General features: G+C 47.6%; 1 protein-coding gene across 8 annotated transcripts in view; it reads left to right on the top strand.

Moving 5' to 3' along the window:
* The first annotated feature begins 580 nt into the window (after window positions 1-580).
* Window positions 581-19371, top strand: part of SIPA1L2 (signal induced proliferation associated 1 like 2) — a 222990-nt gene continuing 204199 nt past the window's right edge. For 5 of the 8 annotated variants that reach the window (XM_053207440.1, XM_053207443.1, XM_053207442.1 and 2 more), the window contains exon 1: window positions 581-867. The gene's annotated coding sequence lies outside the window, so the exon portion shown is untranslated. Of the gene's footprint in view, window positions 868-988; window positions 1708-9420; window positions 10811-19371 lie in introns of those variants that run through there. The other 3 variants (XM_027046991.2, XM_053207438.1, XM_053207437.1) reach the window with 3 other exon arrangements.

Raw genomic sequence — 19371 nt, 5'->3', positions numbered from 1 at the left:
TGGGCCGTCGCCGGCCGCCGCGATTCCGCTGCGTCTTGAGGCAGGTGCCCGCGCAGCGCCCGCGGCTGGCTGGGTCTCTCGGCCCGCGACACTCAGGCTCTGGCGGCGCAGGGACCTGAGCCCGGGGCGGGCGCGTCTCTCCCAGTCGCGGAGAGTGGAGGGCCAGGCGGGGTCGCGACGGCGCTAGGGGGCCGCTCGCGGCCGGACTCGGGGTTTTTAACTTATTCCGGCCGGAGGGGGGGAAACGAGTCCGCGGAGGGCGGCGCCGCTTCCCCCGGGGCGCGGGTCCAGGTAGGCTGTACCTCCCCCGAGGTCACCAGGCGCCGCGCCCCCGCGCCCCGCAGTCCCCCTCGCGGGGAAGGGCGCCCTAACCCCTCCGGGACGCGCCGCTCTCGCGCGCCGCGGGGCCTGGGAACCGCGCACCGGCTGAGCCCCGAGCCCCGCGGGGCGGCGGGACGGACGGCGCCCGCGCCCAATCGCGGGGCGGGGCCGAGGGGGCCTGCAGGCGGCGGCCAATGGGAGGCCGCAGAGCGGGCGGGGGGCGGTGCCGCCGGGCGGGCGGGCGGCGGCGTCGGGAGCCGGCTCGGCAGACCGGGAGCCCGGGAGGAGCCGGCGGAGCGGGAGGAGGACGACGGAGGAGGAGGAGCAGCGCCGCGCCCCCGCCCCGGCCGCCCGCCCGCCCGAGCGCAGGCCGACAGCTCCAGCCGCAGCCGGCGGGTCCGGGCCGCCTCCCGCCGGAGCCCGGCGCCGGCAGAGTCCGGGCCGATGGGCAGCCCCGGGCAGCGGCGGGCGGCGAGGCGGCGGCCCCGGTACGCGCCGCCGCGCGCTCGTGGGCTGTAGCAGGTCCCGGCGGACTGCGTCTCCGAGGTGCGTGTCGGGCGAGCGGACGGGGAGCGAGGCGGGATCCGCTCGGGAGCCTTCGGGTGGTGTCTGGGCACGGCCTCCGCGAGGACTGTCCCGGGGTGCAGGGGCTGCCCCGGGAGCGCTTCGGGGGCTGATGGCCGGGCCGGGGGCAGCGCAGGGGCGCGGGGCGGGGGGTCCGGCTGGCAGACGCGCCCGCGCTTCCGAGCCCCGGGTGGAAGAGGAGCCGCCGCCGCTCGTTCTCTCAAAGTTATCGATCGGCAGAAAGGTTATTCCCGTCTTGGTGACACGAGCACTAATGAGGACCTCCTCTGGGTGCGCAGCAACTCCTCTGTGACTAACCCAAGAGCGAAGATGAAAGGCTGCGGGACGCTGTGCACCGGCGCGCCGGGCGGGGTTACTTGCTGAACTTGCTGCGGGGTGTCTTCCCCCGGGAAGGTGTGCGCCCCCGGCGCGCGCTCTCGCCGGCGCCCCGCTCCCTCTTTTGTAAGATCCCGAGGCGCGGCGAGCGCCCTTCTAACTCGGCGCGACCACCCTTTGGGGTCCCGACCGCTCTGCCACCTCTCCGGTCTCCGTGCCTCGCTCCATCCTCCGCTCCCGGGCCTTGTCGGGTCCCCCCATATTATTAAAGCTAGTTTGACCACGTCTTGGGAGTATCCCCACGAGCGCCTATAGATTAATTTTCAACCGTGCCACAAACCCAAAGAATCAATTTCAGTTCATCATCTGCAAGCGAGAGCCGATGCTTCTGGGGAAGAGAAAACAACTTGGCATTACCCCTCTGGGAGATATTTGTCATCATTAACCTGCTTCAGTTAAATTAATTCAGCCCAAGATGACTCCAGCGTGAGTATTGGAAAAATCAAGTGCATTGGTCACGGAATTGTGGTCACCAAAACATGATTTTGGTCAAAATGAAATTGTACATGTTTTGGATTTTGTTTAGCTTAGGAGTTGGTTTTCATGATGATGGCCCCCCCTTTTTTTTAAACAAAGAATCTTGACGATTCTCATAGGTTTGCTCTCAGTAAGTTCAAAATAGTCACTAAGATTTTTCTTTTCTTTGCCTCTTTTGTCTGCAGCTTTCATTTCTAAATGTTAACACTAGATGGCTTTCTTATGACGGGCATTTGTAAACTGCGCTTTTGAGTTGCCTATCTGCAATCCAGGTTGCAATTTTTTCCAGTTTTGCAATTAGTGATGGGAGGGGGGAAAATCTCCAGAACTGTTGCTTTCTTTGAAATATACTACTTCTGTATAAAACAAACGTTTATCTCCACTTCAAAAAGCGTCATTATTTCTGGCATTCTTAAAGATGAATTTCAAGAGACAACTTGGTCACCATTTTTAGTCACACATTTAAGGATGTCTGTTTTCATGTTTTTGTTTGAGGAATATATTCGAGGACTGGATTTAGACCATATTTTCACTTTTTTTAACTTAGGAGTTCACTGCTTGATTCAGAGAGGTATAAAACAACATTATTCGTGAGAAAGTACAGTCTTCAATCTTGAGTTTTGTGTACAAAATCATTGATTCTTCCTAAGGTTTCAGTGATGCGTGTAGTTGGAAGTATATATATGCATGATTCATACCAAGAATTTGGTAGAGACGTCTTTCTGTCTTTCTCCCGGTTGACACTTGGTTTTTCATTTCCAAGCACAACCCCTTTTTATGAGAATTACTGTAGCCAGCAGGTAATCAGCAACAGCAGGTTCTCAGTTATACATTTTAAGTACTTTTTTTCCTAGACCAAGACCGTGGCAGCCTGTCCAAATCTTGCCTCGGTAGGCATACTTGTTCATAAGCTGGAGAAATATCTTGGACTTATTTTATAGCTGCCATTTATTGTGTGTCTTGCCCAGATTAAAATATGACATGTTGAATTTGTTTGTTCTAAATTGGAGCGCATTCATAAATAGCTGAAGAAAAAAAAGAAAACTCTAGCAAACATCTGGGAAGTAGGAAATGGAATCAGAAACAGCTTTTATCAGTACCCACATGCTACCTATAGATGGGGTGAAATGAACTTGGGTAAGAAGCAGTATAAGCACTTGGTGTGGAAAATAAGAGAAAATAACATACGTTGCAGGTATGGAGGTAGAGCTTCTGGCTTTGGGGTAGGGGCTGCAGATTTTCCCCAGCCGATTTAAGTGTATATTTTTCATCAGATGCTTGTGTTTTTAAATCTTTGCCTTTTTCCAAGAGCTTTCATTTTATGGAATGTGATGGGAATTATCAGAGCATCGTGATTTGGCTTTTATGAGGTTTATTGTAGTTAAAGCTGTGTACTGTGGGCTTGTAAGTTGCCTGCCCCCCCCCCCCCCCCCCCCCCGCCTTGAGACTGGAATGGCATTTTAAAGGGTTCCTCGATACCTGAGCTTAGTAAACACCTGTCCACCTTGGGGATCTTTTTACCTGAGGCAGAGGAGGGAATAGTGGGTTATTCATTTTGAAAATCTGTCTGTTCGTGAACGTGAGGAAATATTCACTAACCTTGAAAGGGCAACTGTCTGGTAATTGAAACTGGTTTAAAAGTATTGGGTTTGGTCATGAAAACTAGTTTAAAGTCTTTGCGTTTATGGTCTGCTTGTCCTGGTGGTTTAGGATTACTTATCTTTTCAAAGATGCGCTGAACTTGAAGAAAATTTAGACTGTTACTATTAACTGAAAAGCAAAGCAGTTTTTTTTTTTTCCTGTTTTGAACTTGAGTGAGATACAATGTACAGTTCTGAAGAATGCAGGGAACCGTGTTCCAGATTTTTCTGCATCCATTATTGTACCTAATTCCCTTGCAGGGTGATAGACTAGGGAGAGCTTTAGGCGGGAGGAACAGGAACCTCTACTTTCTTCCTTCTATTGCCTGTCACAAATGAGTTTGGATAAAGTATTTCCATGATCCCTTTCAGCAGCAATATTTTAGATTTCTTGAACATTTAAAACAAAGGTATTCGCGTAATGCAAAGGACTCACTGTGACAGTTATCGTTTTCATGATTGTGTCTGCGTTCATTGCCTTACGGTGTGTTTGTATGCGAACATTCCTGAGAGTTCTAGCTACTTGGTTTACCTTGGAATCAGTGAGGCAGAAATCGCTTTTCTGTTCCAGTCACATGTCACCGTGACCCCTTTGAAGGAGAGATAACAGTATAATAGGACTTTAAATGCTTCTTAACTTCAGAGGTAAATGATTTCAATCCTTTCTGGACTTGATTCATAAACTTTGGTTCCCAAGAGTGGTTGGAGAGAGCCAGATCTGACCCACAGGAGAGGTTCTGTTTCTTGAGAGGTTTCATATTTAGCGTAACCCAGTTCCATGATATTCCCCCCCGCCTACCCCCCCAGTATGCAGTATTGCTACACGAACATACTGAAAATTAACAGCATCAGTTCCTATCTACTTTCGATGCATTTCATCAAGGTGTATTTATACCCCACTCCTCACCCCACCCCACCCCCCCAAAAGGAAGAAAGAGTATGCATGCCTTCAGACAGGAAGGTTCTTCCCCTCCAGAGAAGACATTTGTTAAAATTATCCCACATGAGGGGCGCCTGGGTGGCTCAGTCGGTTGAGCGTCTCCACTTCGGCTCAGGTCATGATCTCACGGTTCACGGGTTCGAGCCCCACGTCGGGCCCGACAGCGCAGAGCCTGGAGCCTGCTTCTGATTCTGTGTCTCCCTCTCTCCACCCCTCTCCCACTCACGCTCTGTCTCCCCCTTCTCAAAAATAAACATTAAAAAAATTTTTTTTTTTTTTTAATTATCCCACTTGTGCATATATACCCTCCCAGACATGGACCCTTTTTCCTTTTGCACGGGCCAGTGAAAAGTTCACTGAGGACCAGTGTTTGGAAATCGCAGTCCAGCCCTTCTGTGATGCAGGGATCTCTTAATAATGCCCTACGAGTGGTCTTCCAGCAATACCTGAACATTGCCTGGAAGGGGTGGAGGGCTCCACCCTTCCGAGGTTTTTGACTACTAGACGAGTGTTTTTTTATTTTTTATTTTTTTAATTTTTTTTTCAACGTTTATTTATTTTTGAGACAGACAGAGACAGAGCATGAACAGGGGAGGGGCAGAGAGAGAGGGAGACACAGAATCTGAAACAGGCTCCAGGCTCTGAGCGGTCAGCGCAGAGCCTGACGCGGGGCTCGAACTCATGGGCCGTGAGATCATGACCTGAGCCGAAGTCGGACGCTGGACCGACCGAGCCACCCAGGCGCCCCTAGACGAGTGTTTTTTACCCACAGCACTGAAATCGAACTCTTCCTGTTTATTTGCATTCTACTCCCTTGGTGGCCCGTGGAACAGATCTTTCTAGAGAGGTATTTCAGTTATTCACTGAGCACCACCTGTCACACTCGGACCCCGAACTGAAGGCTTCCCACTCAGCTTGACCTGGGCAGAGTAGGAGTACCCTTCCCTCAGCCTGCGTGTCCCACTCGCACTGATAGAGTCCAGGCCTGTGTTCAGTTTTTGTTTTTGTTTTTGTTTTTTTTTTTTGTTTTTTTTTTTGGTGGCCATGTTACCCAGACTCAGTGAGTTTCCTGTTCACTAAAACCCCCGAGTCGTTAATCACATACTGCCACTAGCCATGGTTGGCCTTCCTGCACTAACGTCGCTGCAAGACCCACATCTATGGTGCTTCATTTTCCTTTATTTTAGCTGGTTCTACCCTGGGTGCTTCTTGGGAGTTTGATTCTGTTGGTTAGCACCTTTGCCTGCCCTCCCAAAGGAAGGCTGCTTGCTTAGAACATCAGACTGTTTTGTTTTGTTTTTTTTTGTTTTGTTTTTATCTCTACCTAAGTCGGGGATGAAATTGTCAAACTGGCTCAGCCATGAATAGTGGCTCTGGAAGCTTCTAGGTTTACAAGGAATCACTCTCGGCTATCGTTAAGTCCTAACGCACCTAATTTCTTACCAGCTGGCTCCGATCTTTCTGCCTTTTCCAGACATCCTGAAAGAGGGTGTCAAGCCTCCTTGGCTACTTCTGCTGACCAGGTTATTCTAAGACAGAAATGAGTTCAATTGTAGTGTGTCCCTGGTAATTAGAACCGTGCTCTGCATGGTTGGTGATTAAGAAATATTTTAATGACTGACTGACTGAATGACTTAGAAAATAGGGCCCCACTGTGACCTGTGACCTCTGGAGGTCTTAGGCACTGAAAAGCCTGTGGGAAAAATCGGAATGTTGTTGGACTTTCTGAACTTATTTTGGAGCTGGGTATTATTTTATTTTGTGTTACTTTCGGGTAGTGGGTAAGAGAACCGTGAGCTTTCCCCATTTTCTCGGCGTTTTAATACTCTTCCCTTCCTGTTTCCCGAACATACGTTTAGTCCGAAGGGGCTTGTTCAGCTCTGCCCGTGGGATTACTCCATATTTTTCACTTTCACATATTTGCTAAATCTGGAAGAAGCTCCTCGTTGGTCGAGCTGTTCGAGCAATCCGAGTTGCCCGAGCAGGCTGTTGGGTTGTGCATTCAGTTACTCATCAGTAGAAAAAATCTAGGTAGAGAGCCAATGTTAAAAATTGTTCCTGTGGAAAGCAAGAACTCTTGGATAAATAAAAAAATTATGTATGCTGGGATGAACTATTTGTGGATACTCAAAAAAGCATTTCTGATGGCAGTGCTTGGGGCGTAGTGGCCTGTATAGTCAGATGATGGCTTTCCGTCTTCTAGGGGGCTTCATAATGCATTTGGTTCCTGGTTGGACAGTGGGTGTTCACGTGGCTCAGGAATAGCTCTGGGATACAGTCTTCTTTGTACTGAAGTTTCTAATAAGTAATTTTAGGAATCACAGTTTTAATTATTCATAAAGGACAAAAGCTTTCGTTTGAGTGTTTAATACCTTAATCCAAGGAACAGTGATTTCTTTGTAGTGGGGTTTCTAAATGTTTTTCAGCGTGCATACCCCTTCCGTACAAAATCACCATCTCAATAAATGTGTGTGTATGCCTGTGCAAATATATGTGTCTGTGTCTGTGTGTTTGTGCCTATGTGTATATACACTTGCATGCATGTAAATTTATCATGCTAAGATACAGACGTTATGAAACACAGAAATGCACATTTGAAGAAGGGTGGCATTGAAAATAAATAGAAATGGAGTATTTCCTTTTGCACCTTAAGGGCTGTCTTGTTACCCTTCGAAATGTGTGGCCCCCAGTCTGGAGACCTGTGTTCTGTCCACCACTCTCTTCAGCTTAGAGTTCATGACTGTTTGGAAGCAGTTTCTCAGGGGCCTGTCAGCATCCTGTGAGGGAACTTTAAGACAGACTCTCTCCTTACCAGGCCCTCTGTTTACTATATTTGTTCCTTTTCTGAGAACTTTTCTTTTTTTTTTTTAAACTTTGGCCTGTTCTCTTCCAAAATTGCTGTGGGTTCTTTAGGGGTTTAATTTGGGTAGGGAGCAGATACCGTCCTGGGGGCTACTGTTCTTTCTGGAACGTTTCTGGTTGAACTCAGCTGTTGAGGAGGCACCATACTGTCACACACAGCCCCCACCAGGCCCACAGTCAGGAGAGAAGGACGTAAGTAATCATTTTCTCATCCAGAAACTTCTGAAGCGTAAAAACAAATTTGGAAGTACAGTATAGTTCGGCTCGTGTATCATTGGCTACCGTGCTAGCACATGTCAGCCCCTGCTGCGAGGGAGTTAAGGGAGCCCAGCCACCTGGCCTCTCCAGAGCCTTGGTGCTGCAGCTACCCAGCTAAACTAGCACCTCCCCCCTCACTCTCCCTCCTGTGCACTCTCCGCTCCCCTGTTGTCTGCTGGATCTTAATCCGCAGCACTCAGCATTGCCTGACATGAAGAGTGTGTGTATGTGTATATTGTTTTTAAATGGGCTCCACAGCCAACGCGGGACCTGATCTCAGGACCCTGAGATCAAGAGTCACCCGATCTACTGACTGAGCCAGCCCCCCAGCCTCAGCGTTGTATTTTAATTTTTTTTAACGTTTATTTATGTTTGCGAGACAAGAGAGAGACCGAGCACGAGCGGGGGAGGGGCAGAGAGCGAGGGAGACACAGAGTCTGAAGCAGGTTCCAGGCTCTGAGCTGTAGGCACAGAGCCCGACGCGGGGCTCGAACCCACGAACCGCGAGATCATGACCTGAGCTAAAGTTGGACACTTAACCGACTGAGCCACCCAGGCGCCCCCTCACTATTGTATTTTAATTTTTGTATGTTTATCTTCCATCTCACCTCAATAGAACATAAGAGCCGCAGGGGAGGGGCATTTCTGGTTTATTACTGTTACTGCCTGCACTTCCCTGGGTTTTACCACATAATAGGCTCTTAGCAAACGAATATTTGTTAAAGGAATGATGGGGAGCCAGGGGTTTAAACATGAAGGGATTGTATATCTTGGCTTTTATTGAACTCAGTAAGTACTGCTCCCTGAAAGTGCGGTAGTGCTGCATCATTTCTTTTGGAAGTGGTCTATCTAAACAAGCTTTTTAAAAAAAATTCATTTATTTTCAGAGAGAGAGAGAGAGAGACACACACACACACACACACACACACACACACACACACACACACACACGGCACGAGTGGGGGAGGGGCAGAGAGGGGAAAAGAGAATCCCAAGCAGGCTCCATGCTGTCAGCGCCCAACCCCATAGGAGGCTCGAACTCACAACGGTGAGATCACGACCCAACAGGAATCCGAGAGTCGGACGCTAAACCGACTGAGCCACCCAGGCACCCCTCAACAGCCTTTTATACTTCCCATTTTAAATCATTTCTATCTGAAATGACCTGCGATTGAACTTGGACACCAAGCTAGTGAAAGGGGAATAGTAAGTAGTTTCTGAAGAGAGTGAGAGCAGAGGCCCAGCTGTTCCTTTAGGACGTTTATAGCCCTGCTCCAGGGCTGTGATTCTGGGGACGCAGGACACCCTGGGGGTTGTCCTTCTGTTCTTGAGAGCATGTGGTCTGCACCCATCCCAGGTTTCAGAGTCTCCAGACTGACAAGGGCACAGCCCTGATGGAATCCGGTGAGGCTACAGGTCACTTAAAAACCCTGGTGTGGGCTCCTCCGTAAACATACCTGAAAAGAAATGATTTCTGAATTGTGCCGTTTCATTGGTAAAGTCTTTTGCCTGTCGGCCCATCAGCCATGGTAATTTCTAGAGGAAACAGTGATTTTTGAAAACTCATCACTAGAACATTGGACACCTCTTGTTGACTTAGCACTTTGACGATTGCAAAGTACATCAGAGAGATATTTATGCCTTAAAGATAGTCGGTGCTCAGGAAGTGTAGTTTTCATTTTACAGGTGAAAGTCTTTTATGTTCAATATCCTGATACGGTATTCATTCCTACATTCCATGAACTCAGAAGGGTGTCATCCTAAGTCCTGTGTGTGTAAATTTCTGTATTAAGAGGTACTATGATGAGATTTGAGGCAGGACTGAGAGATTCATCTAAATAATAATAGAATCACCTCATTTACCAACCAAGTCTGCTTACTGGAGGGTCATGGGAAGCCTTTTGCTTGGAAAAATGCATCAATGTTCCTATTTAAAAACTTTTATGTTTTGTAAGAGTGAGGGAGACTAATGTTTTTGACTTAACAAAATAGAGAATCAGGGGGAGGTATTCTTGAAAATAAATGTAAAAGACAGCCATTGTGCTGGAACTTTCATTGGTGTTCTCTCACATACTGAACCAGACCCTTGTAAGCTGATGGGATGATCCCCCCTTTCACTAACACAAAAACTAAGGTTTACAGAGAGAACACATGCTTTTCTGAGTCTTCTTAGTCTTAAAAAAATTTTTTTTTAAGGTTTATTTGCCTTTGAGAGAGAGAGAGACAAAGCACAAGCAACAGAGGAACAGAGAGAGAGGGAGACACAGAATCTGAAGCAGGCTCCAGGCTCTGAGCTGTCGGTGCACAACCCGACACGGGGCTCGAACCCACGAACCGCGAGATCATGAGCTGAGCAGAAGTCGGACGCTTAACGGACTGAGCCACCCAGGTGTCCTTGAGTCTTCTTAGTCTGAGACCTGAAACCCCGTCTCTCTGCTCCAGCTACAGGCCGCTTTCCTCTGTTCCCATCTGCTTTGTGAGGTGTGGTTGGTCTCCAGAGATCACGGAAGGAGTGAATGGAAGGAGGGAGTGAGTAGAGAAGGTGTGTGCACAGGAGAATGGTGGACTCCAGCCAGCTGTCCCTGAAAGGGGGAAAACGGTGGCCCAGCGTTGGGCTGAGGAGTCTGAGTTTTATTAGCCGGTGGATGGTCTCTTCTTCAGGAGAAATGTCGTAATTCGCGGAGAGGTAGCCCTTCTGATCCAATCTGGTTACCTGTCCTCTGTTGGGAAGTGAGTGGGACAATTTCTCCGGCTCCCTGCCTCTTTGCCAGGGTTCAAAGAAGTATAAGGGGAAAACAGTTTTTGTTTTGCATTTATACTTTGCCAGATTTGCATAATCTGTGTTGAAGCCAGTTCAGTGTGAATCCCTAAATAAATTTCAGGCATTTAAATATTTAAAAGGATCCGTCCACAGTACTTTACTCACCCAAAGAATAAGTGCTTCCAACAAAGAAAATAACCCCCTTGCAGATGCAGCCCATACAGACTTTGTTCACCTTGTCACTGAATTATAAAACATTAATAGCAAAGCTAGAATTGGAACATTCGCCGACATGCCTGGCTGGCTCGCTTCCAAAATATTGTTTCCCTGGTTGGAGCATGCGGGACGGTTTGTTTAAAACTGGCAGCTGGCCAGGGAGCGGAGCTCTGACGCAATCACGGCGGTAACTACTTTGCTCCGACTGCTAATTTTAGGGCAGTTAAATCTGGGTGATGTCTGATGACTGCTGTCGCTGTGCGTCTGGTGGCGGGGAGCCTTCCAGATCCATCCTCCGGGCCCAGCACCGCGGTCCTCGGCTCCCTGCGCGATGGGCTGGCAGAGGCGATGCCGGGCTGGCACCGAATGTGAGCGGTGAGATGAGTTGGGGCAGGGCCCGCGCGGGGCTCCAGGGGACACCGCCTCTGATCTCACTGGTTTTCTGTGCCAGTCCCTCAACAGATCCGTATCCGAGGGCACCGGGCCGTGGGAGGTGTGGAGGACGGAGGCAAGTGTAAACAGAGGCTCTCGCCTTCCGCGGCCCACCCCCCCCCCCCACCCCGATGACAACACGCTCTGCTTCTCCCTGCCCTCCCCGCCGGCGCTGGCTGGCTCAGCACCCAGCCGCTTCTGCCTTCTCCTTTTCTGGAAGAGGCAAAACTGAGGAGAAAGATGGGAATTTTTGGAGACCAGTTTGGAGCATCGTATAGAAGAGCAGAGTAGAGTTTTCTGGCTCTTGCAGGAGAGGGAGGTGGCGGGGAGGGGTTGCTTTGTGGTCATCCCGACCTCACTTCGCTTCCTGGACAGCGAGCGTAACCCAGTTTCAAAACAAGGATCCCCAAGTCTTCCATAAACGCTGGCATTCTGAGGTTGCCCGGTTAGCGGGAGGCGTCCTGGGGTGTGACACCCATGGGGGCAGGGGCCACTTACCTCGTTCCCTCCTGGGCTCCGGGTGAGCGTCTGGCACCATCAGAGAATTAATGGACTCGTAGCATTTCCGGCCTCAGAGGGCCCTTCTGGTCGTCTTCGAATCAAACTTCCTCATGTTCCTGATTCGGAAATTTAAGAGAAGGGTTTAACAGCCGGGCCCCCGTCGTGGAAGAGAATGGGCTGGCTTACTGGGTGAGACCCTGGGATAGCCGGGCTCTGTGGCTGGAAGGCCCCGTGGGCTGCTGAGCATATAGGGGGTTGCCTAGTCGAGAGAACATTCCAGAAGAAGGCAGGAGCCAAGTTATGCTTTGGCAAACGGTTAGGATTTGAATTTTCCACGAGGGGCCCTTAGACACAAGGACACTCTGGGCTCTGTAGAGACCGGCCAACGCAAGTAAACCCATCTCACTTAGTTGTTCATTTGAACCCAGTGTTATCTACAACAACTCCCTCTGCCTGAAACAAAACTCACCTCCTTGCCTGGTTTAGGTTTTGCAACCCCGAAAACGGATTTCGTTATAAAAGCGACCTCAAGGAGTGGTGACGGACCGTGTTTTTGACATGGTGGTTAACTCACTCGTCTGTCACGTGAGGTAGTCAATCTGATCTCCCCCCCCATTGTAATTTGTTAAAAGTTATGTCACACACCTGAAGGAAAAAATATCGAAAGTAAATGATGAGCTTTATTTATTGTTTTTAACATCGAGGTATATAGATGACATCATATTAGTTTCAGGTGTATCACATGACAGTTGGCATTTCTGTGTGCTGTGAAATGATCACAGTAAGTCTGTTCACAATTTTTTTTTCTGGGGATGACACCTTGTAAGATCTGTCTTCGCAACTTTGAAGCCCTTTAACTGTCCCGTATTATTCACTATAACACCACACTGTACATTATCACATCCTCGGAACTTATGTATTTTATGACTGGGAGTTTGTGCCTTTTGACCATGACGTTTTGGTGTGAAATTATTGAATCTGTTTCAGTTGTTTGTCTAGAAAATACACACACCAGTATTACAGTTGTAATCCAAGGTCACATGTTTTAAGACTTTAGGAATTTATAACTTTTGGTGATTGGTTGACCAGAGTGACTTATTTGAAAAATTATTCTGGGTAATCAAACTTTTATTTTTTATTTTTTTAAGTTTCAGTTATTTACTTACTTGTATATTTATTTTGAGAGAGAGAATGAGTGGAGGATGGGGCAGAGAGAGAGAAGGAGAGAGAGAATCCCAAGCAGTCTCCATGCTCTCAGCGCAGAGCCCGAAGTGAGTCTCGATCCCAGGAACCGTGAGATCATGACCTGAGCTGAAATCAAGAGTCAGGATGCTGGGGCACCTGGGTGGCTCAGTTGGTTAAGCATCCGGCTTTGGCTCTGGTCACGATCTCACGGTTCGTGAGTTCGAGCCCCGCGTCGGGCTCTGTGCTGACAGCTCGGAGCCTGGAGCCTGCTTCGGATTCTGTGTCTCTCTCTGCCCCTCCCCCAGTCACGCTCTGTGTCTCTCTTTCAAAAATAAATAAACATTGAAAAAAGAAAAAAGGATGCTTAACCGACTGAACCACCCAGGCACCCCATGAGTAATCAGACTTGTAAACCGAGGCAGCAGGGCTTGGGAAGCATGGCCACGGGCCGAGCATTTACCCTGTGGAGCACTGGTTCCCCGCCGGCCGGGGTCTGTCTGCTGTGTTGAGTTACCATCCATGCCCTCTTTCCGTAGCTCTCTGTCACTTTTAAGTGCCATGAAGTAGTAGAAAGTGCCAGCTAAGATTTGCATTCCCCTGTAAACTCTAAAACAAGAGATCTCAACATCGTCACCGTAGACTTCCCCTCAGGTTTTTTATCACATGGATTTTTATTTATTTTTTTATTTTTTTAATTTTTTTTAACGTTTATTTATTTTTAAGACAGAGACAGAGCATGAACAGGGGAGGGTCAGAGAGAGAGGGAGACACAGAATCTGAAACAGGCTCCAGGCTCCGAGCTGTCAGCACAGAGCCCGACGTGGGGCTCGAACTCACGGACCGCGAGATCGTGACCTGAGCCGAAGTCGGACGCTTAACCGACTGAGCCACCCAGGCGCCCCTATCACATGGATTTTTAGACACCCAGACAAGTTGCAAGAATTCTGTAGTACGGTGGGCACCATATATCCACCACCTAGGTCGTGTAAAGTGTTGGCATTTTACTATATTTGCTGCACACATATCCATGCAGCAGTCCAGTTTTGGGGGATGCATTTGAAAATAATGGTACCCATCAGTACACTTTGCTACCCTGTTCTACTTTTTTCTCTTCGCCATAGATAAGTTTTGCCCGTGTTTGAACTTCATAGAAATGGAATCCTGCAGGATGCACTCTTTTGGGTTAAGGCTTCTTTCGCTCAGCATAACGTTTTCCTGATTGGCTATATGCTTTTAAATGCATCACCGCACCAGGCGGCCTTTCCCCTTGGTTTCGGGCTGTTTTCGAAGGTGGGATCGTCAAGGGATTTTAGGAGCAATTTCTTTCGGGTGTGTGTGTATTTTTCTTAAGCCTCATCTTCCCCTTTCCGAACAGGGATGTGATTTTTACAGTTAATTTGGTCGTTTTCTCACTGGGTCTCTTCTTACCTCCCGCCCGTGCGTTCGGGGAAACCAGGCGCGCCTCTGGCCAGTTTGCAGACATTTGCCACCTGGTGGGCTCAGGCCGGTGCGAAGCTTTCAGCTGAGCCCTCCGCTTCTGAAGATTTAGATCGACACACGATCCCTTTACTTATTTATGTGTGCTACTTGGAAAATTTTAGGTAAAAGAAAATCCATCTATTTACTTTTGCAAAGTCTATGCTTGACCTTTGTGATTAACTTTTAAAAGATGAAGATTTTGTAAGGCATCTCTGAGGAATAATTTCTAGTTCCGTTGCAATAAATTATTAAAGCCGAAATGTCCTGACTTCAGTTTTCGGACACTAGATAGAGGAGACTAACCCACAAAACCTACAAAATGAAGAGATTTTTAAAATCAGCTGCTGTGAGTTGATACCAGTTAGTGAAATAAAGTGCTTAAAAATAAAATGCTACATTGCTAAATTTACCTTTTTAAAATTTTGGACAGTGAGCAAGCACGATGCGGGGAGGGGCAGAGAGAGAGAGAGAGAGAGAGAGAGAGAGAGAGAGAGAGAGAATCCCAAGCAGGCTCCACACTGTCAGCACAGAGCCTGATGTGGGGCTTGAACCCATGGACTGTGAGATCACGACCTGAACCGAAAGCAAGAGTCAGAGGCTTAACTGACTGAGCCACCCAGGCGCCCCCCCCCAAAATGCCAGAAATAAATTAACCGTGCCTTTTGCAGAAGGCCCACTATTACTGAAGCTCTGAGTTGCTAAACCTCTCTAGCTGGGCACAAACTAGTTAAGTTTTTGTCAGCAGGACTGGTGTATGTTCCGGTACAGTGACATTGGCCCTGCCTGTGGAGCAGTGGGCACGCAAATGTCTTGCCTCGTATGTCCGATACTTACCACACTCCCTTTTGTGCTGGGCACAGTTCTAGGGAGGGAGTCCGGTTATGGTGGGGGGTGGGCAGACATGGGTGTTGTTCTAATGGCACTCGCATTCTGGAAGTATAGTCGGTCTATTAATATTTCTCTCAGATTTTTTTTTTTTTTTTTTTTAATGGGAGGCAGTGCTCTCTTCAAGTGCGGTTTAGCTCTGGGTAGAGGCAGGGAGGGTAACGTCTACTCGTAATGAGATTGCAGACAGAGTCTGTAACTCTGAAAGAAATGTTACTGGGGACATGGATTAGGAGATGTAATAAAGGACCTCGTCCCCTGTTTAAAATTCAGACTCATAATAGAAGGCTTAAGAGACACTCGATGAATGGAATAATGGGAATCATTTATTCTGGAGCCAGAGGGTTTCTTGGGAGCAGAAACCTTTTGAATGACTGCAGGGCCCTCCGGCTTATGGGCCATTCAGGAGCAGGTTCCACGGGAGTCCAAGGGCCAGCGCCCAGTCCGAGAAGAGCCGTGACGGGGTCCTGCGGCAGATGGCAGGGAAACAGCTGTGCATGCGATTCCCGCCCCCCTTCCCCCGATGAGCTGACGTCACATTGCTTTTGCCCCCAAAGAACGGCGCACTATGCCCCCAATGCCGGCACCTTGACAAACTCTTGAAGGGCCAGCCCAATGGGTCGAAGTGGCTGCTTTGGAGACCATGAGGAGCAGATCATGAGTCTGTCCGAGCTCAAGGTGGGCAAGGTCAGCGCACCTTGGGTGCCAAGGATGTGGAGGTGGGATGCGGCCGCCGTGCCTGGGCTCTGAGTTCTGTGTTCTCCAGGGTTATCCCGTGGCTTCCAAGCATGTGCAGAGTAATCCTGGGTATAGCAAACAAAATATTCCTTCCAGAGGGTCAGCTCATAACACGCGGTCTGAACATGAGTTTATTTCCCTCGGAATGTTTGGGAGAAAAGACTTCCCTCTGCTCACTTGCTCTACGTTGAGGGACTGCCTCCAGCTTTGGATCTGAACTCTTTTCCTAGAGATTAGGAGTGTTCATGAGCCCGAAGGAAGGTCCGCAAAAGAGAGAGAACATAGAGATTCGGTTGTATTTGTCACTTCGCACTGATAAAATTAAAAAGTGGGGGAGGACTCCTGGTCGAAATAAACGACACTTGAAATTGTTTCAAGGATGGAAAGGCTGGATGGTTTTTATTTTTCACAGGAGCATCATGGCGTTTTGATCATTCATGGCCCCTCAATTGCTGCTGTCTGCTCAGGATATGTTACAGATGGGTTATGCTGATTTTGCTAATTTTTGCCAATAATTTAAGCATGGAAGGATTCAGGGAACCTCCCGAGCGATAAGAACACAGCTGCTGAGGATAACTTTGAGAGAAGAGGAGTATGTCTTGAGCCTCTCACATGATTTGGGGGCAGTAGCCACAGCTAAGCAGCTGCAGATGGCGTGTTTTCAGCTCGCACTGTGGCAGTTTGGGAGTTTTCTCCATCTTTTTGTTTGTAGCAAACAAAAGAGCAGCGCGGAACTGAATCGGCTAGATCAAGTGTATATAAATTCTACGGACGGTGTCTCTACTCCATCTTGACTGAAATATTAAACTTCTGCCTCAGGAAGGGAAAACCGACCCGGTGATTTACTGGTGTCTGATTAAACCCCATCTTCACATGCCTCTAGAATGTGTGTGCTTTGACTTTCCATCAATGGGCAAACATTTACATTGGCCTTTGCCCTTAGAAATTCACTATTCTAGCAAAAAACCAATGAAACAATTTCTGCTTTCGCTGTTCCGTGAGGTGTTCTGCAGCATCTGGAAGGGAGGAGGGGCCTGGATTTCAGTATTAATTCCTTTAGTTTGCAGGAGAAAGGGAAGGCTTCTAGAGGAGGGCTTGTCAGGGGTCACGTCTTCATGGGGAGAAGGGGAGGAGATGCCAAAGAAATCACAAATATTCTAATAATCCTCCCGGAAGTGGCTTGTACACACCCCCTCCCACTGCTCTCTGTTATTGTTGGACTCCAAAGAAAGGCCTGCTGGACCTGCCTCTACTCCCCTGGGTGATTCTTTCTTGTGTTCAGAACCTTCTTGACTTCCTGTTGCTCTGATGCTGGGCATGTTCTGTGGGTTAAAAAAAGCATATGGCTCCTCAATGATCCTATTCTGTGCTCCCTAAATCCAGATGAGCCAGTCCGACCTACATCAAGGCTTTTTTTTTTTTTTTTGCCACTAATCTTTTTTGTTCTTGAGTTGCATAACTTAATTGGAAGTTTCCAGAAGGCTGATCCTTCTCATCTTGTCTTTATAGTTAGTGTCTCTGTTTTGTTCCAGTTTTTTTTGTTGTTGTTGTTGTTTTAATTGCCGAGTCATGGGAACACATTTTCACCCAGCACTAAGTGGAAATGTAGGCTTAACAGGCCCTGAAATGCAGTTTTTTGTAGGCGTGTCCCTGATTGCCTGTAGGCCTCTGCCTCCGACCCAAGGCCGCCGGGTCCTCCTAGAGCTCAGCCCTGGTCACAGGTTTTTCATCTTCGAATGTTTCGATTCCAAATAATTTTCAGAATCGGTGGAAGACAGTTCCATGTCTGATACCTGGAGATATTCCCCTTGACTCCATAGTGAAAGTGAGAGATTGCTAGAGAAGACCTATAACTTTGCTTTTTACTTCTTTTTTTTAAATGTTTTATTTATTTTTGAGACAGAGGGAGACAGAGTGCAAGCGGAGGAGGGGCAGAGAGAGAGGGAGACACAGAATCCAAAGCAGGCTCCAAGCTCTGGGCTGTCAGCACAGAGCCTGATTCGGGGCTAGAACCCACGAACCATGAGATCATGACCTGAGCCCAAGTCAGATGCTTAACTGGCTGAGCCACCCAGGCGCCCCTGCTTTTTACTTCTTGTATGGGACTTCTATAGCCATCAAGACTTTTTTTTTCTTTACATGTAATATTTTTTCTTTAAATATAGTATTAAAGGTCTTAGGCAAATATTAATATTTTCAGTAATACGTTTTGGAGGGGAGACATTGTGACTCCAGTGCTGCTGGTGACCATCCCACTCCTTCTGGTAGACAAGTCCAAGGTCGCAGAGCATCCACAGCCCTCTGTGCCTTGGGCGTATTGTTAGACCATATAGAATTTTTCAAGAAATGCATTTTTGAAGTGTGAGTGAAGGTCGCTATGCGGACAGAGCCGATTCCCCACCCCACCCTCTTGCCCCACTGTATTGCCTTTATTCTGTTTCATTTTATACATTCACTTTGTTTTACTTTTCTCAGGCACCTGCCCTGGCCTTCTGTTGAATTCAGAGTTAGGGAGAGAGATTGAAATGGTGCTTCCTCTCAGCCCCGAGAGGAATAAAACAATATTTTATTGTTTACCCAGATCTCTTAGTATAATTTCTCGGGTATTTTACGAAACAAAAACTGCAAAAATTAGCAAGGATGTTACCTCCCTTCCATCTTCGGTTACAATTACACGCATAACTTTGTTCTACAATCATAACCAAGTAACAGTTATCAGTAAAAGAGCAGTTCCTCATACTAAATGCTCATAACACATTTGTAACAAATACCACTGTATATCAGTGCAGTTGACCCTTGGACACCGTGGGGGTTGGGGGCACTGACCCCCCACACAGTCGAAAATCCACATGTGACTTTTAACTCCCCAGAACTTAACTACTAATAGCTTACTGTTGACCAGAAGCCTCACCGATGACGATTAACACTTACTTTGTATGTTATGTGCATCACATACGGTATTCCTGCAGTAAAGCTGGAGAAAGAAAATGAAATTAAGAAAATCATTAAGGAAGAGAAAGTAGGTTTTCAGTTCTGTACCGTATTGGAAAAATTCTGCATAGAAGTGGACCCACGCAGTTTGAATCTGTGCTGTTCAGTGGTCAACTATTTTTAGAGATTTTGATGTGATAAATGAGCTTGCCTGCTCCTTGCTTATTAATTTCTCTAATCAGGGACAGATTGATGATGTCTGTTTGCAGGGGATTATATGTGTCTAGATAGTTTCTATGTTTTGTTTGAACCACACTCATTGTAGAGAGACCCTTTGACATGAGGTACTTTGATGGAAATGGAAGAAGAGATTTTAAAGTAAATTTGGCAAGTTCAATTTATATAGCATTTTACGCTTTTATCTGAAAATCAACAAATGATGTATTTCCAACTTGATCTTTGATTTGTCATTGGGGGCCAGGTCAGAAAACTTATTCTGTAAAGTAGTAGACCATTTGTCTTTTGATGAACAAAAAGGATTTTGTGTACTTTTGTGTTATATTTGACAACATCATAATACTGTCCTGATCAGGATTGGTCACGTGACTTACGTGTTCAACAATTTTTGAACTGGTTTCCAGGTAGTTTGATGTGGGTGATTATCCTGACTTAGCTTTCAGAGAAACTAGATTAAAATTGTGGAATACAAACCATTAGAAAAGAAGTTCCTGTGTGTGTGTGTGTGTGTGTGTGTGTGTGTGTGTGTGTGAAAACAGCTGCCTCTT

The sequence above is a fragment of the Acinonyx jubatus genome, chromosome D2 (assembly GCF_027475565.1).
Source record: "Acinonyx jubatus isolate Ajub_Pintada_27869175 chromosome D2, VMU_Ajub_asm_v1.0, whole genome shotgun sequence".
NCBI lineage: Eukaryota > Metazoa > Chordata > Mammalia > Carnivora > Felidae > Acinonyx > Acinonyx jubatus.
Note: the sequence above shows the minus strand (reverse complement) of the source record. Positions and strands in the feature narration are given on the sequence as shown.